Genomic DNA, 18,201 nt, shown 5'->3' on the forward strand with positions numbered 1-18,201 from the left:
GAGTGAGTTCAAGGACCTATGAACCCACTATCAGATTATCCTGGGCTATGACTGCATTGATTACTTGGCCTCTATAAGCCCTCTTTAAAATTAGAGGACTAAGATTGTATTTTGCATTGCCTTGGAAAGTCTAGGTATTACTTGTTCCTCTGTGGCCTTTACCCTGGCAAAATAGCTTAGAGTTTCTTTGGAGCAAACAAGAAACATAATTATTGTATATTCCTCTGGTTGCATTGCAGGGTAATTCTTCAAAGAGATCTTATCTCCCATTCATACAGTGTTGACAAATGTAGATCTAGAAGCTGGATGAATATGGTGATTTTCCATTATGGTACCTGACATCAGTTTTCTGCTCACTGGGTCTTAATTTCTTCTTTTATTGCACCAAACAATTTAGAACTTAGCTGTTCTTATATCTCAACTGTATAGACATTATGATTTATGTCAAGCACCTAAGTACCTCTCTGGTCTTGATGCCATGATATTAATTACATCTACCTTGCCTCTGATGGTTAGGTATTTCCAACAATCTTCTGCCAGTAAGTTAGAGGACAGTAACCAGTGAGCTTCTCAAAAATTCCAGTTCCCCATAACAACAAAACATTGATCCCTGGGCTTGATTCAGAGATAGACAAATAGATGAGAGAGGCAAGAAATAGACTCATATTGGGGAATTTGGTGTAAAACAGTAGTGACCTTACTGGCCAGTGGGGAATCAGTGAGGAAAAGGTGTAATAAACAGGGCTTATAAAATAAATAACCAAATAAAATTTGGCTTGCATTAAGGAAAACATAATTATATTTCTAGGTTATATCCATATCTCACACCATACAAAAATAAATTCCAGATGGAAATATCTTAAATATGGAGAACAATACTAAAAATGTTTTACAAGAACACATAGGATAATTTCAGAGTAGAAAAAGACTTTTTAAATAAGAATACAAGAACTAAAGGTACCACCTCTAACAGAAATACTGATAAATTTGACAATTCTAACATTAAAACTGTAATCTGAAAGGCAAGTCACAGATTTGGAAGAAAGTATTTACAATCTTTCAGCACAAGATTCATTCCTAGACTATTCAAAGGCCACCTATCAGTAAGTAAAGATAAAATCTAGTGTGAAATACACCAGGCGTGGTGGCTTATGCCTGTAATCCCAGCACTTTGGGAGGCCAAGGTGGGCAGATCACGCGGTCAAGAGATCGAGACCATCCTGGCTAACATGATGAAACCCCATTTCTACTAAAAATACAAAAATTAGCTGGGCATGGTGGCGGGCACCTGTAGTCACAGCTTCTTGGGAGGCTGAGGCAGGAGAATCACTTGAACCTGGGAGGGGGAGGTTGCAGTGAGCCGAGATTGCACCACTGCACTCCAGCCTAGGGACAGAGTGAGACTGTCTCAAAAAAAAAAAACTAGTGTGAAATAAATAATATGAATAGTCAGTTCACAAAATAAGTTATCCAAATGGCAAATAATAAAAATTAATGTCACAATAATTCAATATTTTATACCTATCAGACTTCTGGAACTTTAAATATCTTATACCTTCAAGCATTGCAGAGGGTGAGGAGTAACAACAGTTTTATGCACTGCTATTGGTAAAATTCCTAGTAATATCTAAGAAAGCTGAATGTGTTCACATCCTATGTTGCAGCAATTCCATTTCTAGGATGATTATAATGGGATTCACATAGAAAATGTCTTCCTCCCTAGCTTGTCATGACATTTAAAAGTCCTACAAACAGATACATGACTTTAGATTAAGTTAGTGTTTATAAAAGGTTGTGATTGAAGTGCAAACAACTTTCATTGGAAGAATAAATTAGTAACCAACAACATAGATTATTTTATAAACATAGCTTTTATCTCCTAGAGAACGGTACTATGGGAGTGACATGTGGGGGAAGGCCTACAAGAAACATCTTAAAAGTTAAAATTAACATTGCCTGATGGCAATAGACACATTGTCATCTTTCTTCCTTGTCCAATTTTGATTTAGCTGTATCTTCTTAGGCCTCTACTGAGGTCTGTCTCTAGGCTCCCAGGTTCAGTGAGGTCTTCAGTTGTGTAGAAGCACCAGCAGAGAATACTAGTGAGGGGGTTTCCCCCATGAGTTCAAGAAACACTTGGAGATCTGCATGGAAGCATGGACATAAGGATTATAAAGTGAACAATTATAGAAAGCATCTTGATCTGTAAACATTATGGATGAGGGTTATAGGTAACATTGACTGTCATGAATATTACTGGTCTTCCTGACTTCCAAAGGAAAAAAAGTAATTAAGTCATTCTAGCCCTGAGCTTGGGAGTCTATGAGGAAAAGGGAGGCTTCCTCAAAGTCGATCATCCATCAGAGGACCAGGAGGGACACTGCTGAGCTCTTAGCCATTTTAGGGAATGCTGCCTCTTAAAGAAATCCAACATCCATGAGTCCCAGCAAGCAGTCAAAAACAAAAACACAAAGCATCCAAAATCATCATCATTGTCATCATCATCATCGTCATCTTAGAGGGTCCAAAAGCCTGAGAAAAGTTATGTGATAAATAGACCACATGCCCAGTGAATTACAACTACTGAAATAGGCAGATAACATAAACAGGAAAACAATAATCACACCTGAAGAAATTAAAATTGAATTAGAACTACCGAAATAGACAGATGACAACATAAACAGAAAAACAGTAATCATACCTGAAGAAATTAAAATAGAGCCACATAATAAAATGTGACCTGACTGCAGTACGTGAGCCAAAAACATAAATTCATTGCTAAATAAATCAATGGATAGACTTTATACTGCCAGCAATAATGTAGTTACTGGGCCTAACTTAACCCTCCCACAGTAAATAAAACAGAAAATTGAACAAGTATATGGAAAAACAGCTTTATGACAGTGGGCAACAGGCGGTGAAGGTTATAGTGATCCCAGGAGAAGGCACACAAAAGAGGTGAGCCCTACAATCTATTAATACAATTGATTTGTTGCCTGCAGGCATTTTCCAGATCATAGCGCATGTATGGTCTTCCAAGCAGAACATAATAATTTCAATGAATTGAGGACACAAAAATCAGAATTTGGGGAGTTCGAGGCAGCTAAACATTTGGGCCCAAGTTCCAGAGGAGAAAGAACTATGCAGAAAAGAGCTCCAGACATTTTCAGAGGAGTTTCTTTGAATCTGTTGCATTTTTGAGGTAAAACTCCATGACAATTCTGAAAGCTTACATAGATATATAGATTTGGAAGACATTTGAGTTCTGACTAGTCAGACCAGAGTGTGCTTGTTAAAAACCCAGATAATTTAGTGGAAATACTAGGAGAGTCTTGCCTTAGTATTAGTACAAATCTAGCTCCAGAATAAAAACTATTCTAAATTCATCCTAAGAAGGTTTAAAAACAATCCTCTGAAGGATCAAGTATGCACTTAATTTAAGTGAATTTCCCAACAAAGTTCACCACTCTTCAAAGGAAGAAAACATAATCCAGTATTTAATGGTGTAAGTTCCACAATATTCAGAATCCAATAAAATTACTAGATATGACAAGGCAGGAAAATGTACTCATTATAAGGAGAAAAATCAGCCAATAGAAACAGACTGATAAATGCTAGAGATAATGGGACTATCCGTCAAAGAAACAGCTATAGAATGTAAAGGGAGCTATTAATATAATGAGGAGAGAAATAGAAGATATAAAAATGACAAATAGTGTTTCTAGAAGTGAAAAATACAATGTTTAAAATGAAAAATTGACTGCATGGAATTAATAGAGTAAATTCTGTATAAAAATCTCAGTGATCTGGAAGATATGGCAATAGAAGCATTTCAAACTATAGCAGAGAGAGAGAAGAGGTTGGAAAAAATGAACAGAACAGAAAATAAAAGAAATCAATAACTAGGTCTTTGAGAAGATCAGCAAAATTGATAAACACTAGCTAGACCGATGGTGTAGGAAAGAGAAAAGATGCAAATAACCAATGTCAGAAATGAAAGATAGGAAATTACCACAGACTCTACAGACATTAAAAGGATAATAAGGGATATTGTAATAAACTTTAGGCCACCATTAGTCAACAAAATGGAAACCTGGATATTTTTATATCCTTATTCTATTCAGAAAATTGCATTAATCTGATAATTGAATTAACCCCCACTCCCAATCCAAGTAGATGTAGTTTCACTGGCTAATTTGATCAAACACTTCAGGAGGAAATAATTCCAATGCTGTATGAACTCTTTCATAAAATAGAAAAGGAAATACTTCCCAACTTATTTTAAGAGGCCAGCATTATCCTGATACCAAAAGTAGATCAGAAATTGTAGCAAAAGAAAACTACAGACCAATATCTCTCTGAACATAGATGCAAAAACCTTTAAAATACATTTGTAAATAAATCCAGCAAGCAAGGAAAAGGATGCTATATTACTATTTAATGTGCTTATTCTCAGGAATGCAGATTGCTTTAATGGTCAAAGATGAATGTATTTTCCAATATTAAAAGACTAAAAGAGAAAACCCACACAATCATATCAATAGATGAAAAAAATTAACAAAGTTTAGTACTCACTTATAATAATATATTCAGCAAACAGAAGGTAACTTCCTCACTTAGATAAAGAGCATCTGCAAATGAATAAATTATACCGGGAAAAAGATGGCCACTGTTCAGAGGCCAATTAATGGGTTGGAAGGTTAATTGGATAAAAGATTTAAAAGCACAGAGCAAAAATATGAAGATTTGGAAATCATGAGGGAAAGGACAGAAGAGAGTATCTTCAGAACGTCTAAACAAAAAATTGGCATTTCGGAAGGGTATGTGACAGAGCGAAACAAGCAACTATTTAACAAGATTTTTTTCCTAAGTGAAGAAAGATTGAATGCAGTAGTCAAGCAGTATTGAAAGTACTTATAAAAATAGTGAACTCTAAGTATAAACATATGTTATAAATTTTCAAACAAAATAAGAATATTATTCAAAAAGAATGTTTTCTGCCCAAGAAAATGAATTGGAATATCATAAGCCACTTACTTGCAACACTAGAATGCAGAAGACTGGAATAATATCTATAAATTACAGAAAGAAATAGAGTCATAATTCAGGAGTCTTCTATTCAAACTAGATGTCATTGACTTGTTAAGGAGAAAGAAAAGTATTTGAAGATGTCCAAGAAATTATAAAACTTTTAACATATTATTATAATGTGGATATTTCCCCCTAAACCTCATGTTGAATTTCGATCCCCAATGGTGTAGATGAGGCTTGATGGAAGGTGTTTGAGTCATGGGGGTGAATCCTTCATGAATGGCTAATGAGTGAGTTCTTGCTCTAGTAGTTCCCATGATAGCTGGTTGTTAAAAAAGAGCCTAGCACCTTCCTCTCCTTCCTCTTTTGTTTCCTCTCTCAGCATGTGATCTCTGCACATACCAGCTCCCCTTCACCTTCTGCCATGAGTGGAAGTAGCTTGAGGCCCTCATCAGAAGCAGTTGCTAATACCATACTTCTTGTACAGCCTGAAGAATTGTGAGCCAAATAAACCTCTTTTCTTTATAAAGCACCTAACATCATTAACCAATTTGACCTACTTGATATAAGAAAGAATATATACTTTCCACATGGTAATGGAACATTGAACAAAAAGAGCACATTCTGAGTCATGAAAAAGTCTTAAGAAATGTCAAATGATTGAAAGCATACAATGTATGTTCTCCTACTAGATTGGAAGTAAGCCAGAAATAAATAGCAGAAACATAGAAAAATAATCAAAATATTTGGAAATCTCAAATTTCAAATGGTTAATCAGTACTTTTCAAGATAACTCATTGCACCAAATAGGAAAGACCAATTGAAATTATAACGTATTTTGAACTGACCGGTCATGAAAATAGGACATATCAAAACTTGTAAGACATAGGTAAAACAGTGCTTAGAGTATACTATTAGCTTTAAATGTATATATTAGAAAAAAAAGGTTGAGAATCTACCATCAAAGCTTATATCTCAAGAGAATAGAAAAGAACTGCAAATTAAATACCAAGAAGGCCAAAAGAAGTATATATAAATATAAAAGCAAAAATAAAGTAGAAAACAAACATGCAGGTAAGAATATTTACAAAACCAAAAATTGTGTAATCATTAATTTTTTGTGTTAACTTCAATGGATCATGAGGTACCCATTATTTGGTTAACCATTTTTCTGAGTGTGTCTGTTAGGGTGTTTCTTTATGAGGTTAACATTTGAATTGGTAGACTGATTAACACAGATTGCCCTCCCTAGTGTGGGTTGGCCTTATCCAATTTTTTGAAGGCCCAGATAGAATAAAAATGCTGTGTAAGGGAGCTTCATTCTCTCTCTGACTGCCTTTGAGCTGTGACGTCAGTCTTTTGCCTTCAGATTTGGACTTGGAGTCAGACTGGAACTTACATCATTAGATCTTCTGCTTGTCAAGCCTTCAGACTTAGACAGAAACTATACCAGCAGCTCTTCTGGGTCTTCAGCTTGCTGACTGAAGATCTTGGGATTACTCAGCCTATATAATTTTATGAGCAATTTCTTATAGTAAATATCTTTTTATGTACATCCTCTATTGGTTCTGTTTCTTTTGAAAACCCTAATACGAATTACATCCTTGAACATTTCAATAAAATTTTATTAATAACTGGAAAGATTATCAAAAATAAAAGAAAGAAACCAATAGTTAGTATTAGGGAAGAAAAGGTTTTATTGCCATACTCCCTAAAGAAATTAGAAGTATAACGAATCATATTTTGCACAACTCTATGGCAATAAACTTAACACCTAAGATGAGCTTTTTAAAATCTTGAAAAATACACTTACTAAAACTGACACAAGAAATAATTGAAAAATCTAAATAATTTATATATATTAAAGAAATTAAATCCTCAAGTAAAAACTTTCCCATAAAGACTTCAGGAAGAGATGACCTCACTGATGAATTCTCCAAAACTTTTAAAGAAGAAAATATATCAGTCTTAAAAAAAACTTTTTCAGAGACCAGATAAAGAGGTAATACTTCTTGTTTTATGAGACCAACATAATCCTAACATGAAAGCCTGGAAAGAATATCAAAAGAAGGGAAAGTTATAGGCTTATGTCTCTTATGAAAACAGATGCAAATTCTTAAATGTAAGATTAACAAATTGAATCTATTAATATGTGGAAACTATAATAGCTCATGACTAAGTGAGGTCCATCCAAAAAAAATACAAGGTTGGCTTAACATTCAATAATCAATGAATTAAAAATATTAACCTAATTTATCACATTAACAAAATAAGAGAAAGACAATTCCACATGATTATCTCAATAGATGGTGAAAAACCATTTGATAAAATTTAACCCATTTTTATGGTAACAACTGAGAGTACAAAAAGCATCTTTAACCTGAGAAAGAACACAAATATGTATTTTAAAAAAACAGCTAATGTAGTCAGGAGAACAATGCATGACCAAAGTTAGAATTTCACCAAAAAGATATGAAATACCAAGAAGTGCTAAACAGAAATTTTGGAGCTGAAGGATATAATAACTGAATAACAAAATTTAGTGGAGCAGTTCAACAGCCAACTAGATAAAGCATAAGAAAGAATTAATGAACTTGAAGACGAGACATAGAAAATTATCTGCTCAGAGGAGAATTTAAAAAGAGTGAAGAAAATTTAAGGGACTTATAGAACAATGTTAAGCAGACCAGGCAAGTTGAGAGAGAGAGAAAGAGGGGGAGAGAGGTGAGCAGAAGACTTATTCAAAAACAATGTCTGAAAATGTCCCAAATCTGGGGAAGGAAGTGAGCCTGCACATTTGGACAGCCGAGTGAATCCTGAATAAGAAGAATCCAAAGTAATCAACATGGAGGCACATTATAAGCAAATTGTCAAATGTCAAAGACAAGGAGTAAATTTTAAGAGCAGCAAGAGGAAAGGGACTCCTCATGTACAAGAAAATCTCTTAATAGAACTAATGGATTTTGCAGCAAACATCCCACAGTCCAGAAGTGAGTGGGATCAATGTGCTGAAATTAAGCAAAAGAAAAAAGTCAACCTATAATAGCATTTCCAGCAAAACTGTTCTTCAAAAACAAAGGAGAGATAAAGACTTTTCAAAAAAAACAAAAGCTGAGGAAGTTCACTGCCACTACACATTCCTTACAAGAAATGCTCAAGGGAGTTTTTCAGGTTGAAATGAAAGGATGCTGAACAGCCATACAAAAGCTTACGAAAGTATAAAACTTACTGGTAAAGGTAAATATATGGAAATACAGAAAACTATAATACTCTAATAGTAGTGGATAGGCCATTTTAAATTCTAGTTTAAAAGTTAAAAGACAAATGTATTTTTAAAACTGTAACTATAAAAATGTTAATACATATTATAAAAAGATGTAAATTGTAAAATCAATAACATAAAGTAAAGATGTGTGAGAAGAAAAAATGTAGAGTCTCTGTATGCTATGGAAGTGACGTTGTTATTGGCTTAAAGTAGACTGTTATTAACTATAAGATGATTTATAGAAACCCTATGGTAACCTTAACAATATACCTATAGGAGATAGATAAAAGAAAAAAAGAAAGGAATTAAAGCATATCAATTTTAAAAATCAAGGAAGCCCAAAGGAATAAAGCAAGAGAGGAAATGAGATAAAAGAACTACACGACAGAAAAAAATGAACAAAATGGCAACAGTAAATCCTTCCCTATGAATAATTACTTTAAATGTAAATGGATTAAATTTCTCAATCAAAATACAAAGTAGCTTGGGAGGCCAAGTTGGGTGGATCACAGGGTCAGGAGTTTGAGACCAGCCTGGCCAACATGGTGAAACCTCATCTCTACTAAAAATACAAAAATTATCTGGGCATGGTGGCAGGCACCTGTAATCCCAGCTACTTGGGAGGCTGAGGCAGGAGAATCATTTGAACCTGGGAGGCAGAGGTTGCAGTGAGCTGAAATCGCGCCATTATATTCCAGCCTGGGTGACAGGGCGAGACTTTGTCTCAAAAAACAAACAAACAAACATACAAAAAAAAAAAAAAAAAAAGAAAGAAAAGAAACACAGAAAAAAACCAAAAAACAGAAAACAAAAAGACAAAATACAAAGTAGCTGAATGGGTTTTAAAAAAAAAGATCCAAGAACATGCTGTCTACAAGAAATTCACTGTAAAGTTAAAGATACTCATAGGTTGAAAGTGAAGAGATGGTATGGTAAGGTATTTCATGCAAATGGTAACCAAAAGAGAGTTGAGGTCTGAGTAGCTATACATGTCAAACAAAATAGAGTTTAAGTAAAAAATGTCACGAGAGATAATGAAAGACATTATGTAATTATAAAAGGATTAACTACCAAGAAAGATATAACAATTATAAATCAATATACTCCTATCATCAGAGCATATCTATATAGATATCTAGGTATATATCTATAGATCTATAAATAATAGTAGGAGATTTCAATACCCACTATGTATTTATAATCTACTTTTATTGAATTGCTATTTCTCCCTTCTGCTTAATCAATGTTTGCTTATGTATATAAGCATATATAAATATATAGCAAACATTGATTAAACAGAAGGGAGAAATAGCAATTCAATAAGAGTAGGAGATTTCAATACCCATTTTCAATAATGTCTAGAATATCTAGACAGAAAATCAATGAGGAAACAGTGGACAATAATATAGGCCAAATGGATCCAACAAATATATACAAAACATCCCACTCAACAGCAGCAGGATATATATTATTCTCAAGTGCACATAAAACATTTTTCATGATAGATCACATGTTAGGTCACAATACAAATTTAAGAGGACTGAAGTTGTACCATGTGTCTCCTCTGACTATAATGAAATTAAACTAGAAGTCAATGGCAAAGAAAAACTGGAAAATTCACAAACATGTGGAAATTAAACAGCACATTCCTGAACAACCAATGGGTTTGAAAAAATCAAAAGTTAAACCAGAAAATATCTTGAGAGAAATGAAAATGAAAATAAACATATTATAATCTATGGAATATAACAAAAGCAGTCCTAAGAGGGAAGTTTATTGTAGTAAGTGATTTCATTAAAAATGAAGGAAGAACTCAAACTAACAATTTTACACCTCAATAAACCAGAAATAGAAGAACAAACTAAGTAATAGCAGAAGGAAGGAAACAATAAGGATTAGAGCAGACGTAAATGAAACAAATAATGGAAAAACAATTTCAAAGTCAATGATATTAAAAGTTGGTTTTTCAAGGGATACACAAAATTGGTAAAATTTTAGTTAGATGGAGATAAAGAGAGAAGACTCAAAATAAAATCTGAAATGAAAGAGGAGACATTACTAATGCTTCAGAAATGTGAAAAAAGATCATAGTAAACGACTATGTACAATTACATGCCAACAAACTGTATGGCTCAGAAGAAATGGATAAATTCCTGGAAACATGTACCACATGATCAAATCAGGAATAGAAAATATGTAGTGATTGATAACTAGTAAGGAGATTGAGTCAGTAATCTAAGCCCTCCCAACAACAATAAAAAATTCCAGAGCCTGATGGTTTCACTAATAAATTCTACAAAACATTTAAGGAAAAAATGATACCAATCTTTCTAAAACACTTTTAAGAAGTTGAAGAATAGGAAATACTTCCAAACTCATTCTAAGATGCCAGAAATACTCTGATGCCAAAGCCAAACAAAGACACTACAAGAGAAAAAAATGATAGGCCAATATGCCTGATGAACATAGATGTAAAATCCCTATAAAAACCAGCAAACAGAACTCAACAGCACATTAAAAGGATTATACACCATGACCACATGGGATTTAATCCTGGAATGCCAGGATGGCTCAATGTGTAAACATAAATGAACATGACATACCACACTAACAGAATGAAGAATAAAAATCACATGATCATCTCAACAGTTGCAGAAAAAGTATTTGACAAAATTAAACACATTTTTATTACAAAAACTGTTATTCAACTAGAAATAGAAAGAAATTACCTCAACATAATAAAGGCCATATGTAAGAACTCCACAGCTAACATCATACTCAGTGGTAACAAACTGAAAACTTTTCCTCTAATATCAGGAACAGACACGAGTCCACTCTCACCACTTCTATTCAACATAGTACTTGTCTTAGTCCATTTTTCTAATGCTGTAACAGAATACGTGAGACTGTGTAATTTATTATAAAAAATTTAGTTGGCTCATGGTTCAGGAAGCTGGGAAGTTCAAGATCAGGCAGCTGCATCTGGTGAGGTAACTTATACTTCATCAACTCGTGGTGGAAAGTGGAAGAAGATGTGTGCTCATGCAAAGAGACCAAACATGAGAGGCATCCTTGCTTTATAATAACCCTATCTCATGGTAATGAATCCTTTCCTGTGAGAGTGAGAACTCATTCCTGCAAGAAAGGCATTAAATTTTCTTAATAATCTAAGAACCTCTTAAAATTACCACCTTCCAACAACACCACATTGGGAAGCAAGCCTCAACATGAATTTTGGTGGGGACAAATCATATTGAAACCATACCAGTACTGGAAGTCCTAGCTGGAGCAATTAGGCAAGAAAAAGAAATAGATATCCAAATTGGATGAAGAAGAAGTAAAATTATCCCAATTTGTGGATGACATAATCTTATATGTAGAAAGCCCTAAAGACTTCACACACACACACACACACACACACACACACACACACACACTATTAGAATGAATAAACCAATTCAGTAACATTGCAGGGTACAAAATCATCATACAAAATTCAGCTGTGTTTATATACATTAACAACAAACTCTTCAAAAAGAAAAGGGGGGAAAATCTCATTTACAATAGCATTGAAAATAACAAAATATTTAGGAATAAACTTAAGTATCTGAAAGATTTGTACACTGAAAACTATAAAACACTGAGGAAAGAAAGAAGATACAAATAAATGGAAAGACATATTGTGTTCATGGATTGGAAGACTTAATGTTGTTAAAATGTTCCTACTACTGAGAGTGATCTACAGATTCACTGCATTCCCTATCAAAATCCCAATGTCATTTTTTTTTCACAGCAACAGAAAAACAATTCTAAAACTTCCATGCAACCATGAAGGACCCCAAAGAACTAAACATTCTTGAGAAAAAGAAAAAAAACTTAGAGCATCACACTCCTTTATTTCAAAATACAGTACAAAACTAGAGTAGTTCATTGTAGTTGCTAGTGTAAAAACAAACATATTGACAATGGAACAAAATAGGAAGCCTAGAAATAATCCTTTGAGTTACAGTCAACTGATCTTAGACAAATTTACTGAGAATACACAATGTGTAAAGGAGAGTCTCTTTAACAAATGGTCTTAGGTAAACTGGATATTTGCATGCAGATAAATGAAATTGGATGCTTATCCTACATCATTCACAAAAATCACCTACAAGTGTATAAATACATAATATAAGACTTCAAACTGTAAAGCCTGTAGAAGAAAAAATAGGAGAAAAGCTTTATGACATGATTCTTGGAAATGATTTATTGCATATGACACTAAAAGCGTTGGCAACAAAAAACAAAAATAGACAAATATGAGTATATCAAACTAAAATGCTTCTGCACAGCAAAGGAAACTATCAACAGAGTGAAAAGGCAACCCACAGAATGGGAGAAAGTAAGAGCAAAGCATATATCTGATAAGGGGTAAATATCTAAAGTATGTAAGGAATTCCTATAAGGTAATAGCAAGAAAACAAATAACCCAATTACAAAATGAGCAAAAGAATCGAATAGATGTTTCTTCAAAGAAGACAGACAAATGGCAAATAGGTGTATGAAAAGATGCTCAACATCATTAGTTATCAAGGAAATGCAAATCATAACCAAAACAAAATATCACTTCACATCTTTTAGAATAGCTAATATAAAACAAAACAAGTGTTGGTGAGGATGTGGAGAAATTAGAACTCTTGTACATTGTTGATTACAGTGTAAAGTGTTGCCACTGCTATGGAAAACAGTATGAGGCTCCTCAAAAAATTAAAAATAAAAATATGTTTCAGGAATCCCATTTCTGGTTATTTATCAAAGGAACTGAAAACAAGATCTTGAAGATATATTTATTCTCCTATGTTCATTGCAGTATTATTTACAATAGCCAAGATGTACATACAACCTAAGTGTCCATTGATAAAGAAAATGTGATATATACATACAATAGAATATTATTCAAACGTACAAAAAGGAAGTCCTGTCCTTTGTGGCAACATGAAGGGACCTGGAGGACATTATGCTAAATGAAATAAGCCAGGCTCACAAAGACAAATACTGCATGATCTCACTTTAGATGTGGAATCTAAAAAATTTGAATGCATAGAAGCAGAGAGTAGAATGGTGGTTGTCAGAGAATGGGGATCGGGAGAAATGGGGAGTAGCAATTCAGCATGCTTTAAGTTTTAGCCATGGAGAATGAATAAGTTGCCTGTACAAAATTGTGCCTATAGTTAACAAGACTATATTATACACTAAAAAATTGTTAAGAGGGTAGATGTTATGATCTTAACACAATGAAAAGAAGTTCAGTCACTTAAATGGAATAAATTTGGCTTTTAGATAAACTTACAGTATTGTGTGTTTGTATTTCTGGTTACTTGTTTAACTTTCTGTAAATTGTAAAACTTAACTATGGACCAGTATTTGCTAACCCTGCCTAATGCTATGTTCTTGCCCTTCCAAAAGATAGAAAAACTAACAGCTTTGTGGAAAAACACACAGGAAACAGGAGATGACTGCAGTTTCCAGAAGAAGAAATGTTAACTTATCATCTTGAAATACAATTTACAGCCTTGCTATATTGTTAAGATATTCTGGTATAGCAGCAGCCAAAAGACCCACTTGGCAATGAGTAAATTCATGTAGCTCTTTTAAAGCAAAGGCATTGATAACCCATTGAGCAAAGAGAGTCATAAGAAATGACTTGTTCTAAAATGGTCTCTAGAACTACAAAAATAAGACAGTCCTCCCATGCATCTGCCCATGTGGAAAAACTGTTTAACTCTCTCAGATTTTTAACCTTACCCATATACATGGCAAACAACTCCATTAGTAGTGTTATCTGTGAATGCAAACTACAACAAATACATATATATGTTCACTAACATATTTGTTGAATTTTACAGTATTCAGCAATGCAAAAGCTGGAGTGAGGCTGTTGTTTATAACATATATCATGAAATGAAGAACAGATGATCTAAGAATGAACATTTGTTGGAATGATCTCTCTGGGCTTAAATATTTATTTTACTTCCTCCACTCCCTTCCCTTTTTGACAAAGTACTATGTTTTCCAAAATCTACAGTATGAAACCATGGAAAGTTTAAGACAAAACCACCTCAAATTGCTACCATAAATTATTACCTCCTACATAGTCTTTTTTTCTGCAATGTGCAATTAATCAAGGAAACAACTTATTCTTTCTAATTAAGGAGTCAGTTCTAAGAGTTTTATTTTAGGTGTGAGAAGGGATGTTTATTTCTAGGGAAAAGAATACATGGTTGCCCTATAAAATTTAATGTTTTTTCATTTCTGTACCCAAAGTTTAGTATATGATCTTAGGAAGGGAAGCCTTTTGTCTTATTTGTCAGGGAAAATAGGAACTCATAGCTACTAAAGTTCAAGATTTTGAAGATAATCTTGAAGGAAACAACATCTCAATGGACAGTTCACACAGCATATTTTTGGGAGACACACTTAAAAGAGTTATCAAGAACCAAGATGCAGACCTCACTAGAGGGGATAAAGAAGACTTTTTTTCTCTGTTAGCTTCTGCAGGGCATGGTGTGGGTTCCATCGCCTATTTTACAGGATTCCTAGGTATTTGTTTGCTCAGATAAATTATTTCACTCAGAGCTCACTTATCCTAGGGGTTTGATGATTCATCTGTTTATTCATCCTTCCATCCATTCATACATCCACTCACCCATCCATCTAACCATCTTCTGGTTAAAGAATAAGCATTTATTGAGCACCTACTGAATACACGCAATGTGAGGTCCTGAAAATTCAAATAGGAACGAGATGATCTCTGCCACTGAAAGGCTCACGTCTCAGTTTAGATGCGCAAAATAACATTTCTTCACTCCTTAAATCGTCTTTCTAAAACTGGAACATGTCAAGACACTTCAACAACTCTGCATTGCTATCAGAATGAAATTAGTCAGTGGGCAATTTGGGATCTCTGATTTTGTTTCCAATTACTCTTGTAGCATCACTGCATACCAAATTCTTTCTCAAGGCCCACACTTTGGCCCAGTCATCTACTTTCTGCTCATTACACATTTTGTCCTCGAATTTTTCTGCCTCCTTAACCTTATCCATGCTGTTCCGATAGTTTTACACAGCCTTTCTCCAATTCCAGGGCCCAGCTCCAATTCTACCTCCCTCAGGGAATTGTACTATTTTTAATAATCTGACAGTATGCTGTACTTCTACGAAGGGACTCCAACCTCAGTCTTCTACAACAACTTTTCAGAATTATCTTTCTAAAGCACAAACTTGATCCTATCCCTCCTGTGTTTAAAAGTAATTAATGACTCTCTGTAGCCCTTAAGATAGAGCTCCCGTTCTTTGGCATGGCATTCAAGATTGTTTACAACTAGCTCTAGTGGTGTCTCACTGCTATTTTGCCCCAGCTGTGCTGAATCATGTGAAGGTTCATGAGCACATGTCCTCCTGCATGTGTAGTCCTTTGTAAAATTATGTTCTTTTCCTGAAATACACTCATTACCTTTTTCTACCTGATAGCCTCCTGATCTTCTTGCAGGTCACAATTTTGATGTTACTTCCTCCCGGAAACCTTCTTGATCCCCCAAGACTGGATCAGGTGTCTCTGAGGTATTCACATAGTGTCTTCTATTTCCTCTAGCAAGGCACAGCCAGTACCTTCCTATGTTCACATGCAATGTGTGCTAGCAATAGGTATCTAATAAATGTTTATTTGGTGAGGAATATTGAGTTGAGCCACTGTGATTTCCCTCAGGAAATGCAGAGCTTCCTATTCAAGATTATGGTTTACCATGTGGTCAAACTGCATGTGGTACCTGGAGAGAAGCAGATGAGATCTGAAGCTAAATATTCCTGACTCAATATGCATAGCCCAAGCTTTCTTATGCAACTTGACCTGCAGAATAGTTTTCCTGGGGAAAGAATAACAATTCTCTGTCTAAAAATACAGTGAGTATAGATTCAATGAGCCAAATAAGAGCTACAAAACCAATTAATGCTTGGGGCCCAAGCAATTCTTTTTTTATTTAGTTTGTCGTTGGGGGTGAGGGGTGTCTCTCTTTATATCTCAAGAAACTGCTAAACTCTAGGTTCATCAACAGAACACTTCCTTGGTAGCGGTGCAAACAGTGAGCATGGCTCTGTGGTCAGGGTTATTTCTGTAGGATATTCAGGTTTCAGTAGTTACTGTTGAAGTAACTCACAGGAGCCATGATCAGCAGGTCAACTTCTTTGGAAGGCAAAGTTGTGGAGATCTACACAGGATGTCTGACTCGCAAACCAGAATTTAAAAACCTGGAATCTTGCGTAATTTGTGCACATGTATGGGGAAGGGGACACTGTTATTAATCTAGAAATGTGGAGATTTGGGTCATTATACGTTGAATTTTAATAGCAATGCAACTAAATTTTTTAATTACAATTTGAGAAGGACTGGGGGCTTCTGGGTTGTATATCATTAATTAAGCCATACCAAATTTTCCCTTGTTTTTAAGCTACTTCACAGATCACCCATTTAAAAAGTGAATTAATGTAAAACTATAAAGCATAGGACCTTAAGAAATTGCAGGTTGATTTCTCTGTGTCCAAGCATATCCCCATTGAAGGAATTGTTTACTGGATTTCTAAAAATCTTCAGAGAGGACGATTCCATAACTTCTTTTGGTAACTAGTTCTTTTGTCTTCCTTGAAGTCATTTAGTTTACTTCTATAATAGTCCCTCCTGCAGCAATTTAAAATCTTACTTTCTTTTTGTGGTTTTGACTTAATAGCATTTGCTTAGTGTGCTGTGATAAATGAAACGAACTTTCAATTATTAGCATTAATGGGGTGGGCAAGTGCAGAAGAGCATCAATAAATGAAATCTGACATATTCTCCAAACCTCATTTTAGCCATTAATTTTGGCTTTTTCTCCCACAAACCTTTTGAAGAGTCTACTAAAAAGCAACAAGCTGATTTGAATTTCATGCTTTTCTTTTTCACTTGCTTGTTCTCTGGTTGAGGTGATAATGATCATTGAGATGCCCAAAGGAGAAGGAGATGGTGGGAGATGGAGAAGCCAGGGATATGGATAAATAGGAGACTACATTCATGCATTTATAAAAGCTTTAGGTTTTTGGCTTACCAATCTGCTTATTGCTCTATGACTTCATTTAGCAATGTGAATTGTAAAGTCATTGTGCTTGCCTGTCATTTTGGATGTGCAAAATGTATATTCTTTTAAACAGTATTCTGCATCGAGCAATGGAAATGTAGTTAGTTTGAGCTCAAAATCGATGAGTGACTTGACAATTAAGTGCTACAAATGAAACTTAAGTTGCTACTGTGTAAAAATGGGACAATAAAATAATAGTTACTTCCTACTGGTTAAAAATGCAGCCAATTAAAAGCATGCAAATTTACATAAATGGAAGAACCTTAAATTTTGCATTTCCTGACTGATAGGATTAAACTTCCAAAGAAAGTGTGAATTAATGCAAATGTTAACATGGCATCTCCTAAATCTTTTTCTGCTTTTACCACCAAGAACAGAATATAGAAAAGTAAAAATACATAATGATAGGCCAGTCTCTGCTTATTTTGTCATTTACCCAAAGAATACCAAGCATGCTTAGATATCTTGGAAAACTTAGCAAGATTTCAGGTAGCAAACATAAATAAGGCCACAAGGCAGAGTCTGTAACCCTTAACCAAATTGTTCTTTGTTGAGAATATATTAGAGGGACAGTTATTGATAAGTCTGTGACTTGCAGGCTTATTTCTGAAAGAGCTCTTGTATGAAGCTGAGTTCCAAGGTGCTATGCTTTGAATGTCCCCTCTAAAACTCACATTGAAATTTAACTGCCATTGTGACAGTGTTGGGAGGTGGAACTTTTCAGAGGTGATTAGGTTATAAGGGCTCTGCTCTCATGAA

At 34.5% G+C, this 18,201-nt stretch overlaps 1 pseudogene; it reads right to left on the reverse strand.

The window, feature by feature from the left end:
- The window catches only part of LOC117084958, a 119,782-nt pseudogene extending 104,400 nt beyond the window's left edge, over nt 1–15,382 (reverse strand).
- Between the last annotated feature and the right edge of the window lie 2,819 nt (nt 15,383–18,201).

Source organism: Trachypithecus francoisi, unplaced genomic scaffold, assembly GCF_009764315.1.
Source record: "Trachypithecus francoisi isolate TF-2019V2 unplaced genomic scaffold, Tfra_2.0 Lachesis_group1, whole genome shotgun sequence".
NCBI classification, from domain to species: domain Eukaryota; kingdom Metazoa; phylum Chordata; class Mammalia; order Primates; family Cercopithecidae; genus Trachypithecus; species Trachypithecus francoisi.